Source organism: Homarus americanus, unplaced genomic scaffold (assembly GCF_018991925.1).
Source record: "Homarus americanus isolate GMGI-L3 unplaced genomic scaffold, GMGI_Hamer_2.0 scaffold5198, whole genome shotgun sequence".
Classification (NCBI taxonomy): domain Eukaryota; kingdom Metazoa; phylum Arthropoda; class Malacostraca; order Decapoda; family Nephropidae; genus Homarus; species Homarus americanus.
This window is the reverse complement of record NW_024719086.1, coordinates 738817-759408: the sequence shown is the minus strand read 5'-3', so window position 1 is coordinate 759408 and position 20592 is coordinate 738817. Positions and strand designations below refer to the sequence as shown.

Genomic DNA, 20592 nt, shown 5'->3' with positions numbered 1-20592 from the left:
GTGAGGAAGGGAAGGAGGTGTGGAGCAACGTGTGATGTGAGGGAGGGAAGGAAGGAGGTGTGGAGCAACGTGTGATGTGAGGGAGGAAAGGAAGGAGGTGTGGAGCAACGTGTGATGTGAGGAAGGGAAGGAAGGAGGTGTGGAGCAACGTGTGATGTGAGGGAGGGAAGGAAGGAGGTGTGGAGCAACGTGTGATGTGAGGAAGGGAAGGAGGTGTACAATAAGAGTCAGTCAGTAATGTGTCTAAATTTCATCTTCGTTGGTCATCAAGCAGCCTAAAATACCTCCCAGAGAAACAAGCAAGATAGATACAGAATTATCATGAAATATCCTCCCTTTGCCTGCTGACCTGATGACGGACAGTAAAGGAGGATGGGTGAGCTGGTGGAGGAGGCGAGACAGTTTACAAAAGAAGGAATAACTTTCTGGATATATAAATGTTATTATCGAGTGTAGAAACTGACTGAGTTACCGGTGCTTCAGGACTCAAGTCGCTAAGGACAACAACAAGAAGGTGAATACTATCCCACAAAACAAAAGAGTGTCGAGATGCCAATGAGATTCAAAGCGGTTGTGTTTCAATATATAACGAAGACTTCCCAACCAAAAAACAAACAAACACAAACAAACAGATGTCCAAACTATATATACCCCCCCCCCACCTACCCACCCCCATTAGGGTTATTTCTGTAGCTGCCAGGAACTGCTAATTACAAAGACAGTGATGGTTGTTCATTAATATTAACCACGGTGCTAATTGCTCTGTATCACGGGGCTCAGGTGCTTCCAGCGGCTCTCACACCGACAGTAAATGGTCAGTAGGGAACGCCAGACCCTGTGTTGGTTGGGTCATACAAGTGATTCTCTCTCTTCCTCTTCTGTCATCCAGTTCCCGGATTCTTAAAAGGATCTTGTAGTGAGGATTTTTATGACTCAGAAATAACAGTCTTGAGTGAAAAAAATTATCTGAGAAAAAGTGAGAGAATGAAAGAGAGAGAGGAAGATATAATAAGAGAGAGAAAGGAACGATTAAAGACAGAAAGAAAGAAAGAAATAATGAAAGAGGAAAAAATGAAAGAGAGAAAGAAAGAATGAAAGAGAGAAAATGTGACAGAATACAAAACCAACTCTGAATAAAAAGGGTGGAGAGAGAGAGAGAGAGAGAGAGAGAGAGAGAGAGAGAGAGAGAGAGAGAGAGAGAGAGAGAGAGAGAGAGAGTAGCAACTATCCATCACTCTGTCTGACGGCTGGACGAACAGGAACACCGCCACCCTATTCAATCAAGCTCCACTAATTCCTTGTTGGTTAGCACGCTATTCCACCCAGTATATCCGAGTTCCGTTATTAACCCGTCACGTATTCACTATAAATCCTTCCGTTTTCGTTACCTGCAGTTGATATATCTTGTATTCTCGTTGTATTTCGTTCCCTGGTCATTCGCTATGTCCCTTAGTTTCGTTATAAGTTAGTCGCTAAAGTCCCTCACTTATAAAATGACTTATCAAGACTCGTATATTACCATAGACACAAGTGCTAATGAGTCCTAGATGTCTGTGTCTGTGTCTGTGTTTGTGTCTGTGTTTGTATGTATGTGTGCGTGTTTGTGTATGTGTCTGTTGTGGATAATTGTCGGGAACTTCACACACACACACACACACACACACACACACACACACACACACACGGACGGGAAAAAACGGAAGAACGAAAAATAAAAAATATGAGTCAGACGGAAAGGCGAAAAGAAAGACAGGCAGACAGACAGACAGACAGACGGCAAGACTAACACGCTAAGTAATTATCATACGAATCACTAAGTAATTAATTGTCATATAAGAATCAATTATCATACTACACGCTTAAGGCATCAATTTTAGATTTTTTTTTCTGTTTCATAATTGAGATAATTATACGGAGGCAGAGACACGAGCCATTAAGAGGAGAATTATGTCTCATGCGTGACCAAGCAAGAGATATCTCACGTCTAGGATGTAGAGAAGGAGGGAGGGAGGATGAGGTCTCTCGTGTTCATCCTTCAGGAATAAAAGCCTCCTCAGTCGCTTGGGTTAAATATCTCACAGCCGCCATGATATATCTCCCAGTCATGATGGTTGAAAAAAAAAACGTAAATTTTAAAACATCCATAAAAATAATATATGAAACTAACAAAACCTTCTTAATTTCCCATACAAGACAACATTTATTAACATCAAATACCTAATTCCGGCATTACTTTTAACATCCTTAATTACTTCTAACCTTCTCTTAATTGTAGTTTAATGAGGGTAATTATCATGCACACGGTGTTAAAGAATTAAAACTAAGTTGTATGATTTCTAAAATATCCCAGAAGCCGAGGTTAAATTTAACATCCGGGAGTTACAGAGACAGCCAATCAGCGTTTACCTTAAGACCCAAAGCCAATCCCCATCTGTGTTACATACCGTCACGAGTTAAAACCAAAATAACAAGTTTTAATAGGAATCATATTGAGGCGTTCGATAGTAATTTTACCTTCTGATTCTTGTGATGAATTCTTAGTTCCATGATTGACCTGAGAACAATACAAGATGATTTTGGTTTAACATGAATAAAATTATCGTAAATGTTCTTTTTCGTTCCCTGTAGTGCGACGTAATAAGTTTCCTCCGTTGCCATATACATAGACACGAGGTATATTCACTTGCGAACGACGGTTGTGAGTAGTCAATTAAATTAAACTTTGAGACAGAAACACAATAGTAGGTATCAAAGAGTATTGTATATACTCTTGAGAAAAAATATATAAAACAACTTTATTACCATACATCTGGACGACTCGCTGGCTGATGTACAAAGAAATTGATGCTATTAAATGAATCTGAAATATCCGACAGAGCAGCGTGTACAGTGTGTAAAAACCGACAAGTAATAAAAATGAGTCGAAATGTCAGGCCACAACATAAGTTATTTGGCGCCCGGGGTCAACACACACTTCTCTACCTCGTTTCCTTAACCCTCGCTGTTGCAAAGTTCAAGGAACAATGCAACACTGTCGGAAATAAAGACACGCTGTCTAATTAGTGGCTTGCCAAATATGCAAAGGATCAGGTGAGAATGTTGTGTGCATTCACTCAGGTCACAACTACCTGATCTTATTAGTTAATTACCCAATAAAGACCTCTGATGGAGCCATTATCCTATTTCATTTGTGAATAATTTAATTTTGAAATTAGCGTAAACAGTAAATATCTACTATACAATTAATGTAATCTTATTGAAATTTGTTGCCGAATGAAATAAAATGACAAATACACTTAAACGATATTTTCCCAGGTTTGCATTGGCGAGTGAAACAGCGTCTCTGCAGCCTTCGACCACCCCTCCCCAACCGTATATCTAGTGTCCTATATATAACAACAGGGGAACCGTCTGCAGTCTTATAAATCGTTTAAACTATTCAATATTAGACGTAACTTCTCCGCCAGGTATACTGTAAGTTATTTGTCTACTTATTTATTCAGAAAACTGTATGCATTCGGCCAGTCGTGACGCTCTCTGATTTTGCCCCGCCTGTTCGTGACACCAGAGGATAGCAGGGAGTCATGGCAACGTGTATTGTGTGATAATGCGTAAACGACTGTCTGGGGGCGCCAACGGAACCTCTTGGCTATAAAGCAACACACTGTAAGAGTCTATAATATATTTAAGATTCCATTTCAGAGATTTACCTTTCCCTATGATTACAGACACGCGAGTTGTGTTCAATAAACTGTACAAGCGTGTGGCTGTGTTTTTATATTTACAGGGTTATCAGACATCGTTCTGGGGAGCTTATCATGAGAAACATACCATACACACACTGAGGATAACTGCTTCAACCCTGAGAGCTTGATATCCATTAATACACATACATTTATAAACAAGATCTGTCGTGTCTCCAGACTATTCTCTCAGCAAATCTTTGACATAGGATGTTCTATATTCAGAGGAAAATATGTAGATAAGAAATATTACATTATTTATACAGAACCAATGTGGTGTAGTTGTCCCAGCAGACAGGCAACTGTTCGTGACTCAAGGCAGCAAAACGATTACCTCGCTGGCCTGAACCCTGATATTGCTTACGATAAGTCCTGTGGTTCATGACGAGGCTCAGAGCATCATCTTAGGGAAATTTATTAACAAAAAGTAAAAATAAATAACTTAACCACATGAATTAAAACCTCATATGAAATTTAATCAAAAGGAAATCAAATTGGTTACATGAATTCGAACTTTAATTGAGTTTATTTACGCTACAAATCTTTTAGACAGAAAAATGTAATTTACCTGAATCATCATCTGTTTTATTTACACCTGCGATCCCTGGGTTTATTGAATGCTAGGGGACAACAAAGAGCTAAGCGAAGAATACACTAAAGGTAAATGTCTCGAGCTTTCTATCTCTGATCTAGATTTATGAGCAACGTTCATCAGGGGGCTCAGATAAAGGTTCGGCGGCACTGCATATCAGTCATTTACGGGAGAAAGTCACGGAGATCTATTTATATATAATCCCACAACTCTGATAGATTATGATATAGGATTTATCAGATATAGACTAATAATCAAACCTATATTGACTTATTTTACAACTTAAATATTAAGATCAGAGTACTATACATTTGAGTGATATATGGTTGGTTAAGTGAGTCGTTTAGAAAGGTTATCAAATGAATAGTTAAAGATCACAAATTATACGTACGGTCCTTCGATGAATCTATCTTTGTGTCGTAGCTAAAGTAAGAGAGGAGGGGCGTGAGGGGGCGAACTATATAAGTACCTTTGAGAATCTGAACCCATATGATGAGATATTTCAGTGTATGTATGTATGTATGTACTACAGAGTGTCCACTACAGGGTGTCCATTACAAGGTGTCCACTACAGGGTGTCCACTACAGGGTGTCCACTACAAGGCGTCCACTACAGGGTGTCTACTACAGGGTGTCCACTACAGGTGTCCACTACAGGGTGTCCACTACAGGGTGTCCACTGCAGGGTGTCCACTACAAGGTGTCCACTACAGGGTGTCCACTACAGGTGTCCACTACAGGGTGTCCACTGCAGTGTGGCGTCCACAGGGGGCGTCACTACAGGGTGTCCACAGGGTGTCCACAACGAGGCGTCCATTACAGGGTGTCCACTACAGGGTGTCCACTACAGGGTGTCCACTGCAGGGTGTCCACAACGAGGCGTCCATTACAGGGTGTCCACTACAGGGTGTCCACTGCAGGGTGTCCACAACGAGGCGTCCATTACAGGGTGTCCAATAGAGCAATAAACGCGGCAGTATCGATCCCCCGGGAAGAGAATCACAGGTACCAAGTCACGGCGTCATTACCCCCTTCCCCCTGACCTGCCCTTACTCCCCCTTCCTCCAGCCACCTTCCCTCTGACTTACCCTACCCCTTTCCCAATCTTATTCCCTGTCCCCCTTACATCCTCTCCTTTACCCCTTCCCCCTTTACTCCTCCTTCCGTTTGTCCCCTTCCCTCTGACTCGCCCTTACTCCCCCTTTCTTCAGTCCTATTCCCCTTGTCCCCTTACTGTTCCTCTCCCTTGTCCCCTTTCGATTTTCTCCTCCTTCCCTTTATCCCTTCCCCCTGACTCCTGCCCTCTTCCACTTGACTCGCCTCCTTCCCTCCACCTCTCCTTCCCCTAGCAACCCCCTCCCCTCCACCTCACCTTCCCCTAACAACCCCTTCTCTCCCCTCACCCCCTATCTGACCCCCAGCCGATCAGACCACAGGTGGGAAGGATAAGCGTCACTCACTGGCAGGTGCAACAGTAGCCCATCAGAGCATTAGTTGCCCATCTGATTTTTAACAGACCCTCAGAATATTACTGGTCCATCAGAACATTCGTGGCCTATCAGAGCATTAATAACAACAACAACAACAACAACAATAATAATAATAATAATAATAATAATAATAATAATAATAATAATAATAATAATAATAATAATAATAATAATAATAATAATAATAATAATAATAATAATAATAATAATAATAATAATAATAATAATAACTAACAATAACAATTAAATAACAATAACTAATAAATTATAATTAAGATTAAATAAATTCAAAACAGTAAAAACAAAAGACTTCATAAATCTATATAATTCATTACTGTTTGACTAAATTATACTGTCCATCACGGTAATTACATCTATAACAAACTACAACATAAAGGTGTTTTTCCCTCAGTAATTATAGATCAATAACACTGAACACAAAGTTATTATCGGTCAGTAACATTCAGAACAAAATTATTGCCTTCTAAGAACACAAAGTTATTTTAATTACCTAATAATTAATAAACTGTATATAACACAATGGTGCTATGTCTGCTATAGCGTCGATATTTCACAGTTTGTTTATAGAGTTATAGGTCTTAGTGCCCAGGAGGAGGATTTGGTTACAGTGTGCATGCGTAGAGAGCCACAGTGTCTAACTTGGAATACGAACCTAACTTAAGATAGTTAGCTTAGGTTAGGGTATGTTACCAACCAATCACGTACATTACCAGTGATTTACCAACCAATCACGTACGTTACCAGTGATTTACCAACCAGTCACGTACGTCACCAGTGCTCTACCACCCAATAACGTACGTTACCAGTGATTTACCAACCAGTCACATACGTCACCAGTGCTCTACCACCCAATCACGTACGTTACCAGTGATTTACCAACCAGTCACGTACGTCACCAGTGCTCTACCAACCAATCACGTACAGTACGTGATGGAGCTGAGAATAAGATCAATTTACAGTGATCACGTATTTCAGTTGAGTACAACACCTGTCCTGAGTGCATTATATATACACACACACACACACACACACACACACACACACACACACACACACACACACACACACACACACACACACACACACACACACACACACACACACACACACACACACACATACATATACACACACACACACACACACATACATATACACACACACACACACACACACACACAGTAGTAGTAACAAAGCCCTGACTCAAGGACACCACCTGGGTACACGCAAGACTCACCTGTCCGGCTGTTACCTGCCACGCTGAGTCAGTTTTAATTAGTAACTAGAGTGTTGAATCGCTGAGTAAAAAGTGACGCGACCGACTCACTGAGTAACAAAGGAGTGACGTAAGAGATTCAAATGAGGAAAACCAAGTGACGTGAGTAACTTAAATGAGTAACAAGGAGTGGCGTGAGTGGGCTGGTCAAGGAACACACACACACACACACACACTACCAAGGCCTAATAGGTGTCAGGCCTCAATACCTGGTTGCAACTTTCAACAATATCACTAAAAATTTTAACAACTTTCTTTCTTCAATTTATTTTATCTAATTCTTCAAACGCCCAGTAATAATAATACTAATAATGCTAATAATAATACTAACAATAATATTAATAATAATAATAATAATAAAATACAGTCAAGTATTAATAGTCACCAGTCAAGTATTAATAGTCACTAGACAAGGATTACTAGTCACCAGTCAAGTATTAATAGTCACTAGTCAAGGATTACTAGTCACTAGTCAAGTATTAATAGTCACTAGTCAATAAAACCCTCCAGAAATTTAAAGGAAAACGCGAAACTTGTAAATATGTGAAGAATTTATCGATTCCAAATATTTGTAGCGTTACAAGGTGAGGTCATACACCCTCCTTTGTTGTGGCTGGTGAAAGAAAGAAAGAAAGAAAGAAAGAAAGAAAGAAAGAGTGAGGGCGGTAGAAGATTGTTAGTGAGAAGAGTGATTGAGAGAGTGAGACAGAATGAGAGCCGGGCAGAAAGAGAAACAAACTGAGAAACATTGGGAGAAGGAGAAATTGTGAGTGAAAATGAGTATGAGAAAATGAGAGAGAAGATTTAGAGTGAGAGAGATAATTTGTTAAATGAGGAATAATTAATTAGTCTTTATTGAGGAAAAGATTATGTGACAAAATAGGTAATACTGAACTACAGTTAATATTAATCTACAGGTAACATTATCCTAGAGGTGATGCTGTAAATACTTGTGCAGATAGGACCACTTTTGTAAACACACACACACACACACACACACACACACACACACCATTGACCTCAAGGAACAGCTGCTACTGTAATAAGTTGTGAACTTTCCTACACAAGGTCAAAACACTTTTGACCTTATCTTAACGCCTTAGCGGACCAGTACCAGCCACCTCAACCAATGTCTTCTATCGAGTGTAGCACAGAGCTATCAGTGTTCTGGCCTCCAGCTCCCACCACCAGCCAACTACAGAACCCTTACATCAAGACCTAGAGACCGATTACTGACTCCGCAACGCATCTTTTCGGGCTGAAGTACTAAGTGTGAATGACGTAGAGACCTAACCCAACCTTACCTAACACCACCACTTCTTCCCTGAAAAGTCCGTCAGATTACACCCAACTGACTTGCCCTGGATCATACCGCGGATCAAGGACGTCTCACTATCCAACTAAGCTGCAACACCTGAAGCAGATCAACATCAGTTAGTGGTATGACAAACTAACAATTATTTTGCAACTATATGCCAGACACTCCCCCAGCTTAACACAACCTGTCTCCCAGCTTACGTATCAGTCCCCTCTCCCAATGACTTAATGCAAAAATACAAAGTCGCTCGGTGATTGAACCAACTCAGGTTTGAGCGCTCCACCACTCCCATAGACCTACCAATGAAGTTCTCCCCGGAACTAGCTAAACCTCTCTGCTCTATGATCAATGAACACTGAGGACACACCTGAGACAAACACAGATGACTTAACATGAAAACCAACCAAGACACAACAGAGACGATGCCGAGGGAATGTTTATGACCAGAAGCCTCAGGACAGCCTTTGATCTTACCTTAGCAATTAAGAGTCAAATTAGCTGATAACCATCTTAATGATAAAATTCGATAATTGCACCTTCATGTACGAGTTATTACTGAGGGTGATAACAGTTGGTTGTGTGATGAGCACGTCAGTCCTGAAGGTGAAGTTTCACGTTTGATTAGTATAAAGGCCTTTTTTCCTTTGTCATATAAAAAAATACTTAATTTACATCAACAATACTTCACACATAGAACTGTTTTTATAAGTATGACTAACATAATCACACATCACTTTTACCAACTTTACCATCACTTATATGAAAGACCACTAAGGCTTCCTAGAATTGAAACTAACGCTGTCCTTGAAGTAATGTATGAGCCAACTACAGTACCAGACAACACTGCATTATTTAGACAAGATTTCAAGTACTCTTTTCCTGAAGCTTTTCACATGAGGGGTGTCAACCTTTTTTGTTTATTGAGATCCATATCAATAAATATGTCCAATTGAACCCAGGATGACCCCTCGACTTAGTGGATAAAAACTTCAATGATTATGCAAATTAAGACCTTCCCTATACATACCTAATCAAAAACTGTAGATCTATAGTTTATGGAGATGGGGTAAATATTAGATGTCCTTGAGCGATCATTATCTAGGAGGAATTAAGAGGATGAAAATAAATAAAGTCAATGACAACAAGAAACTACATTACTAGGCACACAAAACAGTTTGAAATGACTCCAGTACTTTAGTTGGCCGAGCGATTTACGTGACAAAAAGATATTCATCCCATCAATTACGAGAAGGACTCACTTATCCTTTGAAATGAGACTTTACCTGAAACAAGTCTCAGTAAGCAAACATAAAAAAAATATTATATTTTTCATCACCATTATTATGTTCATCATCACTATCATCATCATCATCACCATCATCATTAATCCACTACAAGATGAAGACTTTCCTCAGGCGTTTACAGCCATATGTCTTGAGCCATACCTGCCTATCGAGCGCTTTCAAACTTTCTGATATCATTCACGTGTACAGTATACGCCGCCGTGACTCAGGTAAACACACCGTAAAGTGACTCACCTGCTGGGTACCGATGGCGTCCTTGTTCACTTCACGTGTCTTGAAACTGGTGACGTCTGCATCTTATAATTACCTCTCTAACTGTATCTCATTCACTGGGTTTTTATTCATCGGTTTTTAGTCATTCAATAAAATATTCATCGAGGTTATTACTTGGGTCTTATTCACTAAAATTGATTCATTGGGTTCGATTCAGTGGCTTTTATTCAGTGTCATTCATTGGATTTTATCTTTTGGGGTTTCTTTTATTAGCATTTTATTCATAGACCTTACTCACAAAACCACATTCATTGTTTATTATTCATGTTGTTTTTATCCACTGGGTATGACTCACCGACCCCTCAGTCCTGGATCAACAAGACACAACTGACTTATGACGTAGATCAGAGTTGGTCACCTTGAAAATTCGTTTCTATTTTTAGGCGTTGTTAAAGGATTTCCTCGTCTGATGGCGTGTTGGTTTGGGAAGCTGTAATTATCCTATTTCTAATAATCCTTTGTTTTCTGTGCCGCAGTCATCTTCTGTAATCACCGAAGTCAACCATATTAGTACTAGGAAGTAGATTTTAGCCTCTGGGATTTCTGTAACAATGGTAGTAAGAAAGCAGAGACTGGAATCGCGTTAACAAACAATTATCGTCCAAATTACTAGAGGTATCGTTTTGTTGATACAGACACCAGTATATCGTAAACAGGCACTGTTATCGGTATCGTCTCTACTGGCACTATATCGTCTCTACTGGCACTATATCGTCTCTACAGGCACTATATCGTCTCTCCAGGCACTATATCGTCTCTACAGGCACTAATGTTGTTAAGCAGACCTCTATATTGTTTACAAGGGGAATAATAATGCACACACAGCCACTGTCATCATCTACGCAGACGCTAGCATTATTTATAAAGGCATTAGTGCCAACCATAACACATACACTGAAAGGTCAACTGGCCAGGGGTGGAAGGTGACCCTCGCTCTCCAGGCACCAGCGAAGGGACTAAACTCTCACTGTTATTTTCGGCGTTGGAATGAAGTCTTGACGTGGGTATATCAAGTCGTAGCCCAGACAGACTCAACACGGCAGGTGAGCACGTTAGTCACTCCACCAACTCTCTTCCTGAAATATTGGTTGTTATTCTTCGTTAAATGGAGCTGAGATATACCTTTTGATGTATATATTCAAGTATACTTCCAGTTACATCGAATTCATTTTGGACTATACTTGTGGTTTTACACGAGTCCTCAAGTTTGCTTTTCACCTGCACCGACTCGCTCTCTTTCGTACACGTGTTTAATTACTTGATATATTCTTCGTTATATCAAACTTCAGTATACTACCGGGTGTGTGAGTGCTGCAGGTGTAGTATAATCTCGACTCTCAGCTCACAGGTGGTGGCAGTAAGCCAGTGTGAGTCTTATTAACCAGTTGTCACCAGAACAATACAACTCTGTTCCTTCAGATCGTTATCTTGTCTTCCTAAATAACCAACTCCGACTTTCTCAGTAAATGGCTCGAGGACTGAGGACACAGCTGCAAGCATCAGTCGGTACTTGTTCTTTCTAACTTGATAATGAGCACCGGTGTGAGAGATGAGCTAGCATGGGCGTGCGGAAATTAGACGCTAGTGTAGCCCTCAGCCAGGTGAATGACTGACTGACTGCCAGGTAGCCAAACACTATCCGGGAAGACCACAACGACGCCAACCACACCATGCGGGGGGCTGCTACCAGTTGCCTCTCTCCTCTTTTCTATTTATTTTATTCATCTCTCTACTTCTTCTCTCATTTCCATTTACATTATTTCACAAAGGAGACTAATTTAATCATATCTAGTAATATGTTAAATACAATTATGAGAGGGATTATTTTGTGATTTTTAATGCGTAATTGAACGTATTGATACACCTGGCAAGATTTCAGACAAGGTGCATGGGGAACAAAACATTCATTTCCGATATGGTCCACTTTATCTAACTAACAAACATACGGTCATTACTGCTCGTTTTGGCCACTGATGGACCATAATGAGTGGAAGTAGGGATAATTGAATGACCTACAGTCCTACAGTGCCCTACAACCACCCCAGAGGGAGAAAGGCATGCACCTACTACTGCGTCTAACACATCGTCCGAATCATAACATCAACCCTCGGCTTCGATTAAGAATATTACTCCCTTGAAATGCCATCCAATCATATACCTCTAATTAAGTTAAAACATCTATAGCAAAAAAACAATGACGAATGTTATAAAAAATATGATAAAAATTTCATTAATCATATAAATATACACAGGGATGAAGAAATCATTGAAAAATATATATATCACCAAAACCAACGCATTTATCGGAATAAAAGTCGAGCGATGATACGGACGTCGGGTATCGATTCCCCTCAGACATCTACCGCGTGCTCAAGCCCCTGGACCTTTACCGTGAAACTGCATCCAGAACAAACATCAACTATACCACCCTTGTCGATGTCGAATTTCACACACACACACACACACACACACACACTGAGATATATTTTAGGGGTAAGGGATATTCACAGCCAGGAGACAGCACATAGAGGCAGTGTCCGTCTGGCTGTTGTAGTCTGGTTGTCAGCACGTTGAAGTTTGCGTGGCTTTACGTCACTGTCATGAGGGATGCGTGTTAAGATAGAAGGTTCACCTGTTTGTGTGTGTGTGTGTGTGTGTGTGTGTGTGTGTGTGTGTGTGTGTGTGTGTGTGTGTGTGTGTGTGTGTGTGCGTGTGTGCGTGTGTGTGTGTGTGTGTGTGTGTGCGTGTGTGTGTGTGTGTGTGTGTGTGTGTGCGTGTGTGTGTGTGTGTGTGTTTATTCTGGAACCTAGGAATTTTGAAATTTAGGAATATTGAAACCCAAGAAAGAGAGGATCGTAGGAATGGAACCTCATCCTGAACTCTAGTAAGATCAGAGTTATGGAATCTAGGAATTGTGGAGCCTAGAAATTATAAACCTATGAATTGTTGGATATTGGAATGATGGAACCTAGGCTCAATAAAACCTACGAATTTTGTAACCTTGAAACACTAGAACCTTGGTATTTTGAAGCCTAGTAAGAATATAAACAAGAAATTTTGGAACCAAGTTAAACTGGAGCCTTAGATATTTCTAACGCAGTAATAAAAAAAAGTCTTAGGAATCCTGGAATCAAGAAACTCCTAATACAAGAAGTTATACTTACTTAATATAAAAGAAAAAACAAATTCTTTTCGATTCTGATTATAATTTCACTTTACTCTATCACACACAATTTTAAATTTGATCAAGTATTAATTTTAACAAGAACACAAGTAATTAACCTGTATTAAGTGTACTATAGTTAATAACCTAAAGAAAAAATATTGTAACATCATATAACAGACAAGGTATAATAAAACTGAACTAAAACGTAATAAGCTTATTTACTCAGAACAAGATCCATGAAAATATCACCAAAATTACATACAGGGAAAGGTGGGAAAGGTGGGAGGGGGAGGTAGACATTCGTACAGCCAACAAGTAAAAAAAGGCAACGATAAACGAAGAATTAAGTAAACAATGCATGATAACTGGGAATTAGCAAACGCCGCGTGATAACTGTGAATAAGGGAGATACCTGTAATTAGTGTGAGATATCAGGTGAAAATCCAATAAACGAATTAGGTAAGGAAATGATGATTTGATGATGATGATGATGATGATGATGGAACCAGAAAAGAATTAGATTATTTTTAATAGGGTTAAATTTGGTTCTAGAGACGTATAAAATAGGTTAATTGGAACAGTAATGGGATGGAAGTGTGAAATAGGAAGAATAGAGTTGAGAAGGAAGCGTTTGAAGAATATTAAGATATTGATGGAACAGAACTTTAAGAGGAAAAGAGAGGATGGTAATGAAGGACGAATGGCAAGAAGGAACAGAGAATTAGAACCTTGTAGATGGAAGAGGACAAGAGAGGAAAAGAAAATGATGCAAAGGAGATTTAATAAGAAGGAACAGGAGAATAACAACGATAAAAAAGGAACAGAAAATAGAAGGAATGGAAAAGACGATGAAATAGAAATTGATGAAAGAGAAAAGTCTGATAAAAGATGGAAAAGAGAATGTGAACTATTATGGAAAAAAAGATAAGAAAAAGAAAATACTCAAAAAAATATTACGTGGAAATTAATTAGAACGAATTAATATGAAACTAAAATTAACTTAAAAAACAGAATGACTCACCTGAACAATTAATTAAATGGAAGAGAACGAGAACAGAGATGGAACAGATAATAATTCCCAGGAGAAAAAGGAAAAAAACTCAGAGAATGATAAAATAAGACGAATTTTGAGATGGAAGAGAATGGAAGAGAAATGAAGAGGAAGAGAGAATGATTCAGAGAGAAACTTGGCATGATGGGAGAGGTAATTAGCAGTACAGGTAAGGTAGAGGAGCAGGCAGGGCGGATCAATATGGCAGGTGAAAGCAAAATCGACACAGTACAGGGATTAGATGGAAGATCAATAGTGGTGTGTGTGTGTGTGTGTGTGTGTGTGTGTGTTCTATAGTGATTACTCATTCTTTCGCTCTTATTTCTTCCACAGCTCACCTTCTATACACCTCTCTCTCTCTCTCTCTCTCTCTCAGCCAATCTCCTCTCTCTAAAATCAATTCCATTCACGCACGCATCCACCTGCCTCTACCTTGATTACCTAAATTTTAAGGAGCAATCGACTTCACCCATAAAAGGGACCCCACCCCCACCCCTAAAAAGCCTGTTTAAGGGGTGTTCGTGTACCATGTAATTTAATGGCCAATAATGTGTGATATTAGGCCCTTTTTATGTTGGAATCTGGTCATTTTCTCTCGAGTGTAGTGTAGGTGAGGGATAGAGGCTTCTGTGTTTACGTGTTGATGAAGGCGCGCGTGTGTGTGTGTGTGTGTGTGTGTGTGTGTGTGTGTGTGTGTGTGTGTGTGTGTGTGTGTGTGTGTGTGTGTGTGTGTGACTTTCATGTTTACAAGTGGGCTATTTGTAGGCTATCATTGGCTACGTTGGCTATATTGACTGTGGGTTGTGACGAGAGAGAGAGAGCTATGTTTAATGTATCTGTGCCTCATTAATCAAGTCTGTTGGGCGAGTCTCTTATATTGTCGCTATTTTTGCTAACCTCATCACTAAAACTACGAGACACATTTTAGGAGAGTTTACCACGAGAAGCATTTAAACGATATAGTGAGCTGCTATTGGAAATTCGGCTACAAATGCTATTGGTGGACTAGTTATTGATCATTTGTTTTTTACTCTTGATACCTCTGCTATTATTCGCTACTTTTCAGCAATTGATGTTCCATATGGTGAGCCGTGGCGGAGTGGATACAGCGTTCGCTTGGTCGTAACAGAGGACACCAAGTCGATCCAGTTTACAAAGTGAAGGAAAAACTACTTATGTGTTACTAGGTTAGGTTAGGTTAGGTTAGGTTAGGTTAGATTAGGTTAGATTCATAATTTCGTAAAATAATTAACCACAAGATACAGCAAAATAAACTTCCAATAAAAAACCCTATCTAGCTAATCACAAATGAGTTACTAATTAATTAACTAGAGTTATAAAAGGATTAGAGACAACAAACTAATCTTTCTCCTTTATAACCTAATCAGAGGAGCTTACGTCTTTCGTGTACCTGAGCCATAGAACGAGGAGGAAGGAAGGGAACGAGGAGGAAGGAAGGGAACGAGGAGGAAGGAAGGGAACGAGGAGGAAGGAAGGGAACGAGGAGGAAGGAAGGGAACGAGGAGGAAGGAAGGGAACGAGGAGTGATAGACGATGATCGGCTGAGTCTTCTTCTTCACCCTCTTCCTCTGCCTTCTCCCTCTCTGCACTCCAACCAAGTGGCCTTCTTCCTCTTTTAGTTGATTATTTCTTCCTTATCTCTCTTTCCTTCCTCCCTTTTCTTATGTTTGTCTGTTTGTCTGTCTCTCTCCTTTCATCCTCCCTTCCCCCTCCTTCCTTTCCCCTCCCTCACTCTCTCCCTCACTCCTCCCTCACTCCCTCCACCCTTTCTCCCTCAGTCACGCAGTTCATATAGTGAAGGTCTTTATTATCTCTCGCCGTCTCTTGTCATTTTTATCTTCTCAGTGTCTCTTTTATTTCTTATACTCACGCGAGTGTGTGTGTGTGTGTGTGTGTGTGTGTGTGTGTGTGTGTGTGTGTGTGTGTGTGTGTGTGTGTGTAAGAACAATCATACATTCACACACATATATATGCATAAACACACACAAGCAGAAACAAATACACACGCACAATACACACAAAAATAAATGCACACACACACACACACACACACACACACATAGGAAATATACTACCGAGTGAAAAATGAAGAAAATTATCCCCTATGATATCAACATAAACAGTATAATCAAGCCTGTGATATGAGCCAGCACCACTTTAGAGCTTTAACAAAGAACCAGTAAGACTTATAACTAATACCAAAAGCTCTCGGAGAAGATAAGATCCTGGATGTTCGAGTTGTAGAACAGAAAAGATAATGAGACCCTTAGATCATCGGGTATAAGTGCTTTAATACATTGTCACCATCAAAACACAATCTGAAACATTTTTAAAGGATCGTGAATCTAAGCCCCAAACACAACTGAGACCTTGAAGCGAATTAAGTCTCTTGAGAAAAATAAAATAGATGGTATAAGAATAAAGTCCCCGAAATATAGATTACAGAAGACTTACAGCTTATATGAAATCCCTGATAGCTGGAGTTTCAGGGTTTTAATGGGAAAGAGATCGCTGAGTGTCAAGAACCTTAAACATGAAAGTGATCGATGGAAGAACATGAGTTTTAAAAGCTTCAAGAAGAATGATGTTTCATGAATTCTACAATGAAAAAAAAAACATGTAAATAAACTTAGGTCGTACGGAAAAGGACAGACGGACGGAAATACAGTATGAACGGCGTGAAGAAAACCTGGACAGACAGAATTACGGACGGACTGAGTGAAAGTATTACGAGTTTCTTTACAGGGATCCTACCATAACCCGACCCTCCAGCCGCTCGTCTAGGGTCTGACAGAGGCATTGTCCTCCCTTGACTTTCCTGAATACGTAATTACTCGACTGGATTTTAGATGGGGTTACGGTGGCTGTATGGAAACAGTGCTCGAGTTCTATCCTAAAGGTCACTGGTTTGTGCTAGGGGGTCCTCAGTAGATCCGGCTGTGAATGGGTTCCTAACTCGAGTGCAATGTCGGCCACACTGTCTCTTTGTGTACAGAAAAATTAGTATACAGTCAGATGTATTAGTCTACTTTCTACATTGTCTACTTTCTACATTGTCTACTTTCTACGTTGTCTACTCTCGGCCTTGCTTACTTTTTACTCAATATATCTTCAATGTCCTTCACAAGATGACCGAAAATTTGTGTAAAACTGAACGAAACATTACACAATTCTTACACTGTATTGTTTCGAGGTTTAGTATGTGTTTTTTTTTTTTAATATAAGAATGAAAAACTACATCTATTTTTTTTTCTGGAATCGTTTTTTTTTCAAGCCAATAAATATTTAAATTATATCAATTATTATTTTTTCTTTCAATTTTCTTAGTTCACACTTTAAATGTGTGCCTATTAATACAGTAATCTATTATTTTTTTCTATTCTAAGTACAGTTGTCTATTCATTGAGCTCTGTAACATTTCCTATTAATAGTAAGATTTTCATCTGATTATTTTTTTTTATCAGGGAAGATGTAGGGGTAGTTGGACTGTGTAAGGAAAAACACACACATACACACACACACACACACACACACACACACACACACACACACACACACACCACACACCCACACACACACACCCACACACACACGTAAATACACTTTCACCAAGATATTATTAATTGCCACTAAGTAAGAGTTTATATACATTTATCTCTATCTATAAGGTACCAATTTAATGATATTGTCACCACTTTGGAACCACTATACCAGTACATTATATAACCTAAAATCTATACTTATACCTAACCTAACCTATGACCTATGACCTATGACCTCACCTACATTCACCTTTCTGGTCTCAACAATACAACGCCCACCATCTACCTCTCGCTGTCACCATCACTATTGTTCCCACAGTTCCTGGAAAAATTGTATCTGTTTGGTAGCCAGACACTAGACCTCATCTGACCGCTGTTATCAAGACCGGGAGATAGGTCTTATATATCAGAGGCACCGCAGAAACCATCCTCCCTATGATCCGTGTGAATATGTTAGGGGTGGATGGATGGATGGATGGATGGATGGATGGATGGGTGGGTGGATGGATGGATGGATGGAAGGATGATGGAAATTAGGATGGATGAAACTGTAGATTGAAAGAAAGGCAAAACGATGAATGAAAGGATAGACATAATGAACACAGAGAAAGCCTTAAAAGAAAAAAAAGTACGAAATACAATAAAAATATCTTTAGAGAAAATTAAAATATGCAAATAAAAACGATATTCAAAATGACGAATAAATAAAAATAAATAAACAATATGAAGTAATAGACCGATATTTATTAAATTGTCGACCAGGTGATGGGAAGCAGTTGAAGCACCTAAAAAATTAAGACCTGTTCGGTGTGCTTCATAAACCTGGCAGTTGAAGCACCTAACACCCAAGACCTAGTGAAGTGTTTCTTAAATAATCTTAGTGTTAAAGGACCTCTAAATCAGAAAGGTACACAGGTCTTGCTAGCAACTAGTCCAGGTGCAGTCAAATGGCTCTCACACTGATTACCTGACCCTTACTCTATACAGGTAGCTAATGGCACCTGGCTGCTCAGATCTGGGTGATAGTTGTGGTGTGGGGGATGTGGGTGCTGGGGGGTTGGGTGGAGGTAAGAGGTGGGAGAGGAAAGGAGGGAGGAAGGGGAGGGGAAGGAGGAAGGGGGAGGGAGAGGTGAAGGTGAGGGAGGGAGGAAGGTGAGGGGAGAGTGTGGGGATAGGTGAAGAAGGAAGGAAGAGGAGTAAGGAAGGGAGGGAGGAAGAGGGAGAAAGATGATAAGGGAGAAGGGATGTGGGAAGTATGGAAAAGGAGGAGTCAAGGAGGGAGGGGAAGAAGCAGGCAGGGAGAGAGGTGGGAGGAATGGGGAGGTAGGAGGAGGACGGCAGAGAGAAGGAAGGGAGGGAGGAGAGTATTAATGGGAGGAAATGATGTAATGAGGTGGATGAAGGCGAAGGAGGAAGGAAAGGGAGAAGAGAGAGAGAGAGAGAGAGAGAGAGAGAGAGAGAGAGAGAGAGGAGAGAGAGAGAGAGAGAGAGAGAGAGAGAGAGAGAGAGAGGTGTAAGCTATATGATAAGAAGGAATGTAAAAAAAGACAGAACGAAGAGGGAAATAATGGAGAGAAAGGAGAAGGAATGAGAGACAGGGGGTGAGAATAGAGAGAAAAGTGAGCGGAAAAAGAACAGTGCTAGGCAAGGGAGAGGAACAAGAGGGAGAGGGAAGGAGGGAAGGTAGGGAGGAAAAGAAGGGGTACGAGGAAGGGGAGAGAGTGAGAGAGATAGGAAGGGGAGGGGGTGCGTGGGAGGGCAGAAGGGTGAGAGAGAGGGTGAGAAAGAGGTTGAGAAGGACGGAGAAATGGTAAGAAGGATGGAAAGGGGTGAGAGGGGAAGTGAGAGACAGTGGAAGAGAGTAAGAAGGAAGGGATAGAGGTAAGGGGGAGGGGGAGAGAAGTAAGAGAAAGGGAAAATGGTTGATAGAGGGAGTGGAAGGAGGAGATGAGGGGGATAAACACAGAGATAATATTGTGCTAAATGATAAGGAGAGTGACTAAGACTGACTCACCCAACACCATTACACTAAACTGGTAAAGACCGGCAACCTCTCCCATGATGCTCAATATTTCAGTGTGGTGACCTCATTGTGTTCGACTAAAAGAGTGTGTGTGTGTGTGTGTTAGGAAACATGACTCACGTTTCCTATTCCTAAATTAATGACTTGTATTTATATTTGCATCTATACCACAAAATATTCATCTACCACATCTGACGAGAAGCGCAGTGCACACTCATTGTACTGCATGTGACGAACAATGACATTTTTCTCCCGTTATCAGTAACTATGAGACAGTTAATGATCAGTAGCCTTGCTTTTTTCATATACTGTAAGTACTGTCTATTTTCTTCCACAATAGTAACACAATTGGCAGTGACAAACTAAGGCCAAAAACGTATTGTAGCTCCTGATAAGCTGCAGGTGACAATAGGGCCAGGCAACGATATCTCTGGTATTTGAACTACTGTGTTTGTATTGGGACTCCTTTCTCCGCTGCTGGTGAGGTAAACAGATCTTGGTCACCACTCGTCCCGTGCACACAGACACAGCGGGTGACATCCCTGGTAAGCCTGGAAACACACTGTGGTTCAACTCTCGGGTGCTCCCTGATCAAAACATTCCAGCAGAGGACGATGAAAATATTGAAGAACACCATCGGCGTGATGGTAGCGGCCATGGCCGCCACCGCCGTAAAGTCCTTGTTTACGCTTCATGGGAGTTCGTTGCATCGCACTATCATTGCTAACGGCACGACTGTCAACATCGAGTACATGGCGGAAGCATTCTTGTA

General features: G+C 40.4%; 1 protein-coding gene across 5 annotated transcripts in view; it reads right to left on the bottom strand.

Annotated features, from left to right (window-relative positions):
• The window catches only part of LOC121859916 (cyclin-dependent kinase-like 2), a 124552-nt gene that overhangs the window by 39581 nt on the left and 64379 nt on the right, over nucleotides 1–20592 (bottom strand). Inside the window, exon 1 of one of the 5 annotated variants that reach the window (XM_042356873.1) lies at nucleotides 9979–11654. The exons of 3 other annotated variants lie outside the window; for them this stretch is intronic. The gene's annotated coding sequence lies outside the window, so the exon portion shown is untranslated. Of the gene's footprint in view, nucleotides 1–1982; nucleotides 2122–9978; nucleotides 11655–20592 lie in introns of those variants that run through there. One more of the 5 variants, XM_042356874.1, reaches the window with a different exon arrangement.